This window comes from Marmota flaviventris, chromosome 13 (assembly GCF_047511675.1).
Source record: "Marmota flaviventris isolate mMarFla1 chromosome 13, mMarFla1.hap1, whole genome shotgun sequence".
NCBI lineage: Eukaryota > Metazoa > Chordata > Mammalia > Rodentia > Sciuridae > Marmota > Marmota flaviventris.
Genome location: NC_092510.1, coordinates 80,301,163 through 80,313,854, shown reverse-complemented (window position 1 = coordinate 80,313,854; position 12,692 = coordinate 80,301,163). Strand labels below are relative to the sequence as shown.

The 12,692-nt window shown below is 40.3% G+C and overlaps 1 pseudogene; it reads left to right on the top strand.

Moving 5' to 3' along the window:
* Nucleotides 1-7,995: 7,995 nt before the first annotated feature.
* LOC114087428 (60 kDa heat shock protein, mitochondrial pseudogene) lies at nt 7,996-10,020 on the top strand (annotated as a pseudogene).
* Nucleotides 10,021-12,692: the final 2,672 nt, after the last annotated feature.

Genomic DNA, 12,692 nt, shown 5'->3' with positions numbered 1-12,692 from the left:
CCTGGCTTCTGCTTAAGCAGTCTTCTCCCTGGAACACAAACTCTTTGTTTCCATACAGCATGATCCTCCACGGCCTTCCATCCTGATACCCTCCCTGATCTCCAGCAACGATACTCTTCTTACTGGCCCCTTGTATCTTGTCCCGTTCCTCATTCATCAGATATTTATTGGGTTCCTCCCTTGAACAACGTACTATACTAGATATATCAGCAACCAAACAATGTATCTAGAACAGTACCTGGAAACTCTCCCTGACTTCAAATAGTTTATATTCTGGTATCCCCCTTGACTTGCTGCTACACCTGAGCACATCTTGTTCTCCTGCCAGACACTGGGTCACTCAAGGTTAGATTGGTGTCATGCCTGACACCTCTTTGCAGCCCCTTCAGTGACTTCTCCTTCCTCCTGGGCCTAAGTGCTGAGCATTCTATGGATCCAGTCTCACCACTGTCCTCTTTGTGCTCTCTGCTTCAGTTTTCTTCTGGTTTCTTCTAATCACCCCCCACAGTGCCTGGGCAATGTTTTCCTTCTGTATGAATGCTCTCTCTTTCCCTCTCCACTCAGTTACCTGCAAATATCAGCTTTAGCATAACTTCCTGAGGGAGAGCTCTCTTGGCCTCCCTGAGTTAAATGCCTTGACACTTTCATGGCATCACAGATATGTCACTTATTCCAGTTGCTAGTTCAAATGCATCCATGATGGTTTGACTGATGTCTCTCTCTCTCAGTTATTTATCATCTCTCTCAGATGATAAATAACTGAGCATCTATTGTTGCTTACCATTTGCAGTCCCAGCACACAGTAGGCAGTTGATAAATATTCACTGAGTGAATAAATGAACGTCTCCTAGCTATCACACATACTGGATTATCCACATACCAGCTTCAAGGCTGGTATGACCACACTCTGGGTGGTCAAGCCATCTGTCCTACTTTCAGTTTTATCAAGCACAGCCTCCCTGGCCACAGCAATGTTCTGTGGTACATACAGAAGGTGCTCAATCTACTGCTGGGATTCCTAAGTGAATAAATCATTGAATCCAACGTTTGGTAAAGCAGGATGCTGGGGTGAGCAACATATATGGAAGAGAATTTTGTTCCAGCTAAAGCTGACAGTGATACAGTTGGACATATTGCAGAAAGGCTCCTGGAAGGTGGCCTTGGCCTGGTGAGATCTGTTTAGTGTTGTGTCCACAAGGCAGAAGACTGTGTTCCTGAAATTGTCACCTGAGGGATATGAAGGTTTACCTTGTAGTTGGTGTAGAAGAGTAGTTGAAACAGAGCATAAAGTTTTCTTCTAAGCAACTCTCTCCTTTCTTGCTATTTGCTATCTTTAAAAAAGTTAGTGACAATATCTTATGCTTCCTGAAAGAAAAGAACAGCTGTATGTTAACAAGGCACAGGCATATATAATACGCTTGTTTTAGTATATTAGCCTAGTTAGAATGGTATTATTAGTCCTACTTTTTATAGATGAAGAAATTAAGGTTCAGAATGATATACCCAAGGCTATGGGTATTGTCAGCCAGGATTGGCTAGGCTGTGCTGCAGTAACAAGCATTCCAAAATCTCTGTGTGCATTAATGTTTTACTTCTTGCTTGTGCTATTTGTCTACTATGGTCTTGCTAGGAGACTGCATCCTGTCTACTTACTGGGAGGGTTCTGGATGATGAAGCAGCCACCCTCTCAAATGTCACTGGTCATTGTGCAGAAGAGAGTGAGAACTGTAGAGGGTCTCATGCTGGCAACTAAATGCCCTTGCCTGGAGGTATATGATACTTCTTATAATGCATTGGTCATAACTAGTCACATAACCCTACCTAGGCAAAGAGGCCAGGAAGTGAAATACTACCAAGTAAGGTTAAATGGAAATATGTTCATTGTATAAAATTATCCAGCTAGGTGTGGGCTTCAGAGTTCATTCAAAATCAGAATGATTATCTTCCAGATAGGCTTTTGGTCATTCTCATGGTGATGTTCAAATGAAACCCCAAATCCTCCACAAATTCATTCTTGACATTTGATGTCTCTAGGATCATGAGCATTTTTTTTTTTCTTTTTAAACCGGTCACAACATTATCCAGACTTCTTACAGTCTGTCTCCTAAAGCTAAACCTTTGTATGCAGCCTGAGTGCATGTGAAACACCAAGCTGGCCAAGCTCAAAGGTGTCTAACCACCCTCTGTTACCTAGAGAACCAAGTACAAGAGGGATGATTCATGATCTTGCTTTGTACACATTCTTTCTTATCCCTCACTTTGATGGTTATTTGCTGCTTGCTCTTAGATGCTGCTCTTGCCCTGCTTTGTATCATAAGTGACTAAATTTTCCAGGTACCCTTGTCCTCTGGCTTCAAGGCTGGTATGACCAAGGGGAAGACACGAGACTGGCAGAAGATGGAAGGGCAAGGGGAGGAGGTAGCCTGCATTTCTTCCTTCAGTTCTGCTTTGGAGGGCATCTCTAGTGTCCACTAAATCCCCTCCAAGGCTCTGCATCCTATTAGAGAGTGCTACTGTGGTTCCATTGTTGTTCTGTTGAGAGTGGGCCTTGAGCTCCCTCCAACCTTAGGTGTGATAGATATTTTCTACTTGTGCTGATCTATGAGCAACTCACTACTGTCTCAGCCACATGTATAAATGACTCCCTGTATTAAATTCCCTCTGTTTGAACACCTGGAGTGGTTTCTGTTTTCTGATTGGATTCTAAACATTTGTTCATCAGGTAAATTTATCTATATGGAGAGATCAAACTATAATTTCTCTGAATATTCATGATCTTGTGCTTTAATTAGAGTGACCCAAATCTCCATGCAGAAAGCATATAATTGATCTTGCCAGGCCATCCTCCTTCCCTTTGCCTGTCTAACATGACATTGTCATTCATAGCCTCCTGGCTCTTAGATCCCTTGACCTTATATTTGACCTCTTTATACCCTTCTCAGGCTCTCCTTAACTTGACAAATTGTTTGGATCTCTCAGCTTGTCTCCTGGAATCTCTCTGCATGCTGTATTGCTTTCAGTAAAGCCACAGATCTAAGAGAATTGCTTCTACTACCTTGGTCCCTCCATCCGGCCTCCCTAAGAGAGGAGAATTGGACACTCCAGCATGCAGCACTGTTTCATGACTCTGTGGCTTCCCAGGGGCTGTTCCTTCACCTGCAATCCCATTCTTCCCTTTCTACCCAGTAGTCTTCTACTTGTCCTTTAGGACTTAGATCCAGCTTCACATTTTCTCAAAAACCGTCTCCAAGTTCTGGTGGTTCTGGGCTTGAGTTTTGCAAAGTTCTGGACGAATGCCCCCAGACTATCCTATAGATGATGGTTTATTTGATGGCATTTCTCTATAGCTTTGTACTTTTTGGAGGAACTGTGCTTTGGTTATTTCTACATTCTCAGTGGTATTCTTGGCGCCCAACACTAAATAAGTGTGAAGAAAATGACTTAGCATGATTGAGAGTGTAGCCTGGGAAAGCGTGGAGGTCAAGAGTGATCATGGATCTATCTCTCCTTGCTCATTCAAATATAGCACCATGATGGGTCACCATATTAGATCCAGTGTGGGGTCTAACATTACCACACAGGACTAGATGAGACACCAGCGGATTTACCTGCAAATTGTATTTCAGAGTACTTGAATCCTATGAAGCTATCGGTCGAGGTGTTTAAGATTTGAACCCAAATGAAAACCTACTGAGTACAACAACTGTTTTTTAGCCTAATTTGTACAAGCCTTCCTGTTCTTGGCAAAAGTAGATCCACAAAACTAACCACATCTCAAGAATGTTCAGTCTAAATAAATTGGAGTGAAGTTTAGCTTGTCAGTTTTCCCAAGAGTTAGTTGTATCTTTTTTTGTTGCTGTTGGATAGTCAAATACCTTGTTGTTTTTCTTATCTGTCATAGCTCTGGACTCTGACAGGTCATTGTTTATGATTTGGCAGGTCTCATTGGTAATATACCTGTCGAATGATTAATTACAGAGATTTAAAATATGAACTTTCCGCGCACTGGGAGAGTGATTATGTTGTGAGTTTTCTCATTACATCCCATCAACATCACACTCAGAATGGGTCAGCTCTTAGAAAACCAATGGACACTTGTCCCAGGCTCTCTCCAAAACTGGCGTAAGCATTTGAAGTTTAGAGGCCTATGTGTGACTTAAGTGGGGCACTACAGATACTGGCAGAGCTACACATTGCTTTGTGGGCCCACCCAGGGTATGAATGTGTTCGGAGAGCCAGGCTTCCCATCTGAACCCCAGACTTAACCTAGAAGCATGATACTAAAAATCTATAGTGCAAAAAAAGTCCCTCTGGTCCATCCCCAACTTGATAAAGGAGGAGAAAGTGTCTGGACTTGGAGTGAGAACACCAGAGTCCAAATCCCTTTCCTGATTTGTGCTTTCTCAAGAGACTAGCCATGGGAGAGGCATTTATCTTTCTGTTGGCTCGTACCCGTGAGTTCCGAGGTTAAAAGCCTGAAGATGCCTCAATGGGGAATTCTTTCCAATGGAAGTGAATTTTACCAGGATAAAGTTCTTGGCATATGGTGCCATATGATTCTGGAGAATTGCTCATGTTCACTGAGCCTTGGTCTCTTCACTAGTTGAAAGGAAGAAGGAGAGGCAGGGTTGAATCAGTGTTTGTGAAGTGTCTGGCTATAATGGCACTTGATAATGGTTGGTCTCTTTGCAGTCCTATTCCAGTGTCAGGGTAGAAGGGGCTGGTTTAGTAGCCTTCCTCTCTAGCAACTTCTAGGATGCATGAAGCCATTTGTGAAAGGGACCAGGAGAGCCTGCATCTAATCAACCCAGGATGTGTGAATCTGGATGGGTGCTGTTTTGTCTTTAAAGAGGGGACATATTTTTGTTATGAGTTTAGTTATTATATGAATCTTAGATGACTGAAATATTGACTGCCATTGGGAAAGTTTAAAAATATAACTATTGTGTTTCCATTTGTTACCTCATTGTGATTTCTGATTTGAACTAAAAACCAAAATTAGGAATTTCATGGTTATAAAGACTCATTTGAAGGTATTTCTGGTTAGTCAAACCAAAGGGTATGGGGACTATCCCAAGAAATGCCCCACCCCCACTATAGATTGTAAGGCAGATTTTTATATAGGCATTCATACAAATGACTGACTAGTCCATTCCAATTGTCCCAAACTCATCATGGTCTTGGTCATTCCTGAAGAATGCTTTCTTCTGGGACTTTCTTCCTTCAATGTGAATTAAATGCTCAAAAAGCAAAGAAAAAAAAACCTCAAGTTCTAGAAATATCTAGGTTATTTCTTTTTCTGCTCAGCTTCAATATAGAGATGCCATGATACCATTTTCAGATCAGAAGGATTTGGATATTTACATGTGAAACATCTGAGAAGATTTTTTCCCCAAAAATATTATAATGCTAAAAGAATAAAAGTCCAAATGAGAATGTACATCAAAAACAAAAGGAAGTAATTTAAATAACTATTTTAATAATGAACATATAGCATATTTGGTTTAACCACTCATTATTTGCCATCAATGTAAATCAAATCTGTTAGATGAGCTAGCCATAAGTAAGTTTAGTTTTCCTCTAGTCTTTCAACATAATGCTATATTTATTCAGACACTATTAGTATGCAGTTCCAATTGCCTTGATTTCGACAGAACTGTAAACACTGTTGAAGTAAAATCTCTAGGCAAACATATTTTGGGTGAATCCAAATTCCAGGCATAAATTATGAGAGATAAAACTTGTAGTTCTCTTTTCTCCTGGTTTTTATTTTATTTTTTTTCTTGCTCTCTTCCCTTCTGTCTCTCCCCCCACCCCCACCCTTACTTGTTGGTGGCTTGGTCCAAGGAGCTGTGTTGTGTTTCTAAGAAAGGATTTCTTGCCTGCTCACTGACTGATGGCACTGGTCCTTCAAATGTGATGTTTTCACTGGCTTCAGGTTATCATGAGAATGATCCCAAACTTGGAGATGACCACGTGAGGTTCACATGTTCAATCAATGTAGTGCTATACTTAACTTTCTATTGACTTGACTATTCTACAGTTCTGTATGGACATAGGACAACTTGTACATTTTTGCCTGGTACAGAGGCAGATAATTCCTGTTTGATGGAAAAAAATACCTCAAAAATTAAAGATATGGGCTTGCTAGATAAGGGCCATTTTTCTATTTAACACAGAAATCTATTAAATTGCTTATTTACATGAGTTTCTCAAATATTTCTTTAGACTGGTCATAACATCTTACTAGTTCCCTCATAAATTAATGAGTTCAAAAAAATCCTTGACACATGCTCATTTTATAAATATAAAGTTATATTATACCTGAAAATGTTTTATCTGTCTTTTGGAGGAAAGTATGTTTTATGCTTATTCATATTGGTGAAAATGATAAATCTTATTACTTCTAATGAGCTATAAGGTCTTATTGACTAAAATCAAGAAGCCAAGGTGATTTCTATAAAAGTCCTCTGAAATATTCTGACACTTTGTATGCTCCACAAATGTCTTATTGCTATTATTATTGCTAATGGAAAGATAAGAGGAAGGGAAGGCTTGCTCAACATGAAACATGCCTGATGGTACAATCAGACTTATGCCAACTGTTACTATTTTAAGCCAAAGGATAGAGGTAGGAAGGAAGTGTCATGGGAGCATAGATAAAGATGTCTAAATAAATTTTCTGTATATTAAACTGTGTGTCAACATATATTTTAGGCAGGAAAGCCAAGGAATAAATAGTTTTGATTATAAAACCACAGGACTATGAAAATAGCATATAGATACATTTGAGGATTCTTGGAAAGAAACTAATATTGAACCATGAAGACAAAATGGTCACAAAATATTGTAAAATAAAAATATTTTAGAGAATCCCTCATCAGATTTAAAAAGCAGTTATAACTCTCTCATGAGAGATTCTTCAGGATTCTGAGCTTGATGGTTCTTTGTGAGTCAGCTCTGATAAGAAGTTTATCTGCACCAGAATTACCCAAGGACAGTGCCAAAAGCACAAATTTCTAGCCTTAATGTGAGATTTATGGAGTAAGATTTTTTAGAAGGTAGATACAGGGATGCAGGAGTATAGGTGTGTGTGTGTGTGTGTGTGTGTGTGTGTGTGTGTTTGTGTGTGTGTGTGTGTGGTGAACTTTAACATGCCCTCAAGTATTTGGATGAAACTTTTAGTCTGGAAACCTCTGGTATTGTATGGATGAGGGATTGAGATCCACATAAAACCAAAACTTTTGCTGATTTTGTTATAGAAATATTCCAGTGCTGGCAGGCAGCAGTGTGCTTTTCAGAATCATAGGATCGGTGTGATTACTCTGTGGTGGGGCTGGTGAGCTGCATCATTAACCCTGAGCCCAATATTAGCCAGATCTGAACTTAAGCTTTCTCACTTTCTTCAAGTTACTTTGTGTGTTGGTTTGTCCTCCCAGGAACCCTTATGTTCTGTGGAGTAAACGTCACTACTAGTTACAAGCTTTCTGGAAGGCAAATTCCTTTTCAAATCAAAACCCCTAAAACCAATCGGATCCATTGACTCTTTTAATCTACTTTTCAAAATCTGATTTAACAAAAACCAACAGTCAGAATTGTGCGCATTGATTTTTTACATAGTTATTTTTGGCAATGCTTTTTATAATTTTTTTAAAAAAACAATTTAAATGTCCAATAATGGGGGAATGATTCAATCTTAGCCGCTTAGTATCAAATACGATGCAGTGATTAGGTATCCACAAATAATTTTTAATGGTGTGAGAAAATAATTATTGGGTGCTTACTTTGTTCCTGGCTCACTTTGTTTCTTGTCTCTCTTTTTCAAAAATTTTATGATGAATATTTATAACTTTGTGATTATAGGCATGCCATAAATTTTACCTTTTTATTCCTCTATTCTACCAGGAAATTTGTTAAATAAATCTTGGGGGTTAACAAATTGCGAATGAGTGATGCTTGAGTTAAGAATGATTCTATTAAGAAATCCAGGCCGCAGACGGTCTGCCTTGCCGCGTGCACTCCCTGCCGACGCCCCGCAGAAATGCTTCGACTACCCACAGTCCTTCGCCAGATGAGACCAGTGTCTAGGGCACTGGCTCCTCATCTCACTCGGGCTTATGCCAAAGATGTAAAATTTGGTGCAGATGCCCGAGCCTTAATGCTTCAAGGTGTAGACCTTTTAGCCGACGCTGTAGCTGTTACAATGGGGCCAAAGGGAAGAACGGTAATTATTGAACAGAGTTGGGGAAGTCCCAAAGTAACAAAAGATGGTGTGACTGTTGCAAAGTCAATTGATTTAAAGGATAAATACAAAAATATTGGAGCTAAACTTGTTCAAGATGTTGCCAATAATACAAATGAAGAGGCCGGGGATGGCACCACCACTGCTACTGTACTGGCACGCTCTATTGCCAAAGAAGGCTTTGAGAAGATTAGCAAGGGTGCTAATCCTGTGGAAATCAGGAGAGGTGTGATGTTAGCTGTTGATGCTGTAATTGCTGAACTCAAGAAGCAGTCTAAACCTGTGACAACTCCTGAAGAAATTGCTCAGGTTGCTACCATTTCTGCAAATGGAGACAAAGAAATTGGCAACATTATTTCTGATGCAATGAAAAAGGTTGGAAGAAAGGGTGTGATTACAGTAAAGGATGGAAAAACACTTGAGGATGAATTAGAAATTATTGAAGGCATGAAGTTTAATAGAGGTTATATCTCTCCGTACTTTATTAATACATCAAAAGGTCAGAAATGTGAATTCCAGGATGCTTATGTTCTGTTGAGTGAAAAGAAAATTTCTAGCGTCCAGTCCATTGTACCTGCTCTTGAAATTGCCAATGCTCACCTTAAACCGTTGGTCATAATTGCTGAAGATGTTGATGGAGAAGCTCTAAGTACACTTGTTTTGAATAGGCTGAAAGTTGGTCTTCAGGTTGTGGCAGTTAAAGCTCCAGGTTTTGGTGACAACAGAAAGAACCAACTTAAAGATATGGCTATTGCTACTGGTGGTGCAGTGTTTGGTGAGGAGGGTTTGACCCTAAATATTGAAGATGTTCAGCCTCATGATTTAGGAAAAGTTGGAGAGGTCATTGTCACCAAAGATGATGCCATGCTTTTGAAAGGAAAAGGTGATAAAGCTCAAATTGAAAAGCGTATTCAAGAAATTACAGAGCAATTAGAAACGACAAATAGTGAATATGAAAAGGAAAAACTGAATGAACGACTGGCAAAACTTTCAGATGGAGTAGCTGTGCTCAAGGTTGGTGGGACAAGTGATGTCGAAGTGAATGAAAAGAAAGACAGAGTTACAGATGCCCTCAATGCTACAAGAGCTGCCGTTGAAGAAGGCATTGTTCTGGGTGGGGGCTGTGCTCTGCTTCGGTGCATTCCATCCAGCCTTGGACTCACTAACTCCAGCTAATGAAGATCAGAAAATTGGTATAGAAATCATTAAAAGAACACTCAAAATTCCTGCAATGACTATTGCTAAGAATGCAGGTGTTGAAGGCTCTTTAATAGTGGAGAAAATTCTGCAGAGTTCCTCAGAAGTTGGCTATGATGCTATGCTTGGAGATTTTGTGAATATGGTAGAAAAAGGAATCATTGATCCAACAAAGGTTGTAAGAACTGCCTTATTGGATGCTGCTGGAGTTGCTTCTCTGTTAACTACAGCAGAAGTCGTAGTCACAGAAATTCCTAAAGAAGAAAAGGACCCTGCAATGGGTGGAATGGGTGGAATGGGAGGTGGTATGGGAGGTGGCATGTTCTAATTCTCAGAATAATGCTTTACCATTATTAATGAACTGTGACAGGAAGCTCAAGGCAGGGTTCCTCACCAATAACTTCAGAGAAGTCAGTTGAAGAGAATGACTGAAGAAAAGGCTGGTTGATGTTTAAGAAAATCACTATAACCATCAGTTACTGGTTTCAGTTGACAGTATATAATGGTTTACTGCTGTCATTGTCCATGCCTACAAATAATTTATTTTGTATTTTTGAATAAAGACATTTGTACATTCCTGATACTGGGTGCAAGAGCCATGTACCAATGTACTGCTTTCAACTTAAATCATTGAGGCATTTCTACTACTATTCTGCTAAAATCAGGATTTTAGTGCTTGCCATCACCAGATGAGAAGTTCAGAAGCAGCCTTTCTGTGGAGAATAATTGTGTACAAAGTAGAGAAATATCCAATTATGTGACAACCTTTGTGTAATAAAAATTTGTTTAAAGTTAAAAAAAAAAAAAAAAAAGAAATCCAGCATTCTCTACTTACAAGTCAGCAGGCAAAGTGCTAAATCCATTATTTAATAGGTCTGGCTTCCGATAGCCATTCTTCAGCAGTTCCAATTACTTTGTTCATTTTTAAGCCAGAAACTTAATTTTCAGATATGAATTCAAATTCTCCTCCTTCTCTTCCCCCTTCAGTTTCCTTCTCCTAATTTGTCTCAATCAATGATGAGTTTATTTCTTTCACCTGCCTGTAAGAACACGTATGCAGGTTAACTTGTGGGCTGGAGGGAAATGTTACTATGCTCAGAAAGAACCTGTCCAGCCTCTAAGTCCTGTGTCACAAATGTGGGGACTTTATGTTTATGGTCCCTACTCAAATACAGTAGAGCAGGGTTTACAAGTGTTTCCAGGGCACATAGATGAAGAGAGATGAGGGAGCTGACGGGGCAATGAGGTGATAAGTCAAAGAAGTGATGATGAAACGTATGGCAGGAACCCATCAGGGGGAGAGGATGGTGAGGATACAGTGGAGGTGATGGAAACTGACAAATCACGAATCAGGGAATTGGGGTTCGTCCTTGGACTGGAGCATTGTTGGTGTGGGCATGGGAGAGATGTAGGCTGGTCAGAGAGGAGGGGACTCCCAGGGGCCATGTTCAGTACTGACCAGTAAGATCCGAGTTGTACCTAGGCTGGCGGGGAGAAGGCAGAGCCAGGGAAGGGCTATCCGTGTGGATGCTGAAGTCATGGAGCCTGATCATAGCACAAGTGAGAGGGGGGAAGAAAATGCACTAAGTCCCCTCCTCTGCCATGACTGAGGTTGCCAGCAGTGAGGTGGCTCTCATGGCCTGTGCTTTAATGGATCTGGAGATTTTTTTAATTAGAAAATATGGAATAAAAGGAGAAATGATGCAAACATAGCAAAGAGGATCAAAGAGAACATTGCCCCATGAGATAAAGAGATTACAAATCACCTCTCTCTAGAGAGCCAACTGGAAATTTAAGGTTGTCAAGTTTTCTCTTTGGGTCTAATTTGCATTTAAAAAATATTTTTAAACTATTTAATTTATAACTTGACACTGTTTGCGGGTCTATATGTCCATTTCATATTCTGAATTCTAAATTCTCCTGTGAACCAGGTGTGTCAGTATCTTTTGGCATAAATGCTTAGTGAGTGTCAGATAACTTGTTGAATTGAAATGAGTTCAAGGTGCTTTTAGGATTTTGGTTTTCCTAATTAAATTGAATAATTTTTTTTCTGGTACTGGGGATTGAACTCAGGGGTGCTTTACCACTGAGTCATAGTCCCAGCCTTCTTTAGTTTTTGAGACAGGGTCTCCCTAAGTTGCTCAGGGCTTCAGTAAGTTGCTGAGGTTAACCTTGAACTTGTGATCCTCCTGCCTCAGCCTCCTGAATTGCTGGAATTATGGGTGTGCATCACCATGCCCAGCAAAAACTGAACCAATCTTGATGGAAATCTATGTCATCAGAATCTCAGCTCTGTCTACGACCTCTGGTCTTTGAGTTCTACTATTGTTTTGGTTCAGATTCTTTTTTTTTTTTAAATATGGGCATCTACATTCCACCAATATTTTCTTTTCATAAAGCTTCTCTTATGCTTCCTCCACCATCTCTAGTTCTCTAGCATCTCCCAGTGTACAGCCAGGCTCGCTGCTCTGCAGCAGCAGCATAGCCTCCAATGTGGGCCACATGAAGCCTCTAGGATACATACCCATGTCAGTGCGTCACAGGCCTCCCATGGATGGAATCTGAATTTGATCCCTGGGTCTGTCAAGGCATTGTTGTGAGATCTATAGAAACTTATGTTCACATATGAAGAAATGAAGGATCAGAAAGGTTAAAGATGATATAATTTAATGTTATAATTCAGGATTATAGGATTATAGAATCTGAACTTTTTCCGTCTCCCCCAAATAATTCTCAAATGTTTTCTACCAGTTTTGGAAGGACATATTTTTTTTTCCTAGGTATCGGAGTTTGAACTCGGGGTGCTTGGCCACCGAGCCACTTCCCCACCCCTATTTTGTATTTTATTTAGAGACAGATTCTCACTGAGTCGCTTAGTGCCCCACTTTTGCTGAGGCTGGCTTTGAACTCGTGATCCTTCTGCCTCAGCTTCCTGAGCTGCTGGGGGTTACAGGTGTGCACCACCATACCCAGCTAGAAGGACTTTTTTTTTTTTTTCATTTGATTCTAACAAGGTATCTAAGTGCAGGCCTCAGTTCATTATTCTACTTCCAGCTCAAATGGAGCCTGAATAAGCATGGCAGTAACAAATCACTACTGTGCAACAGGAACTTGCACATCTTCCTGTTAGCAGAACGTGACTTTAGATTACATGACCTGCTGTTTCATCCTGGGTCAGCCCCCAGCGTTATTTCCGTTGTAAACAATGGTCCAAATGCTCAGGTTTGGGAGGAAACACCTTTCCTGCATGGCT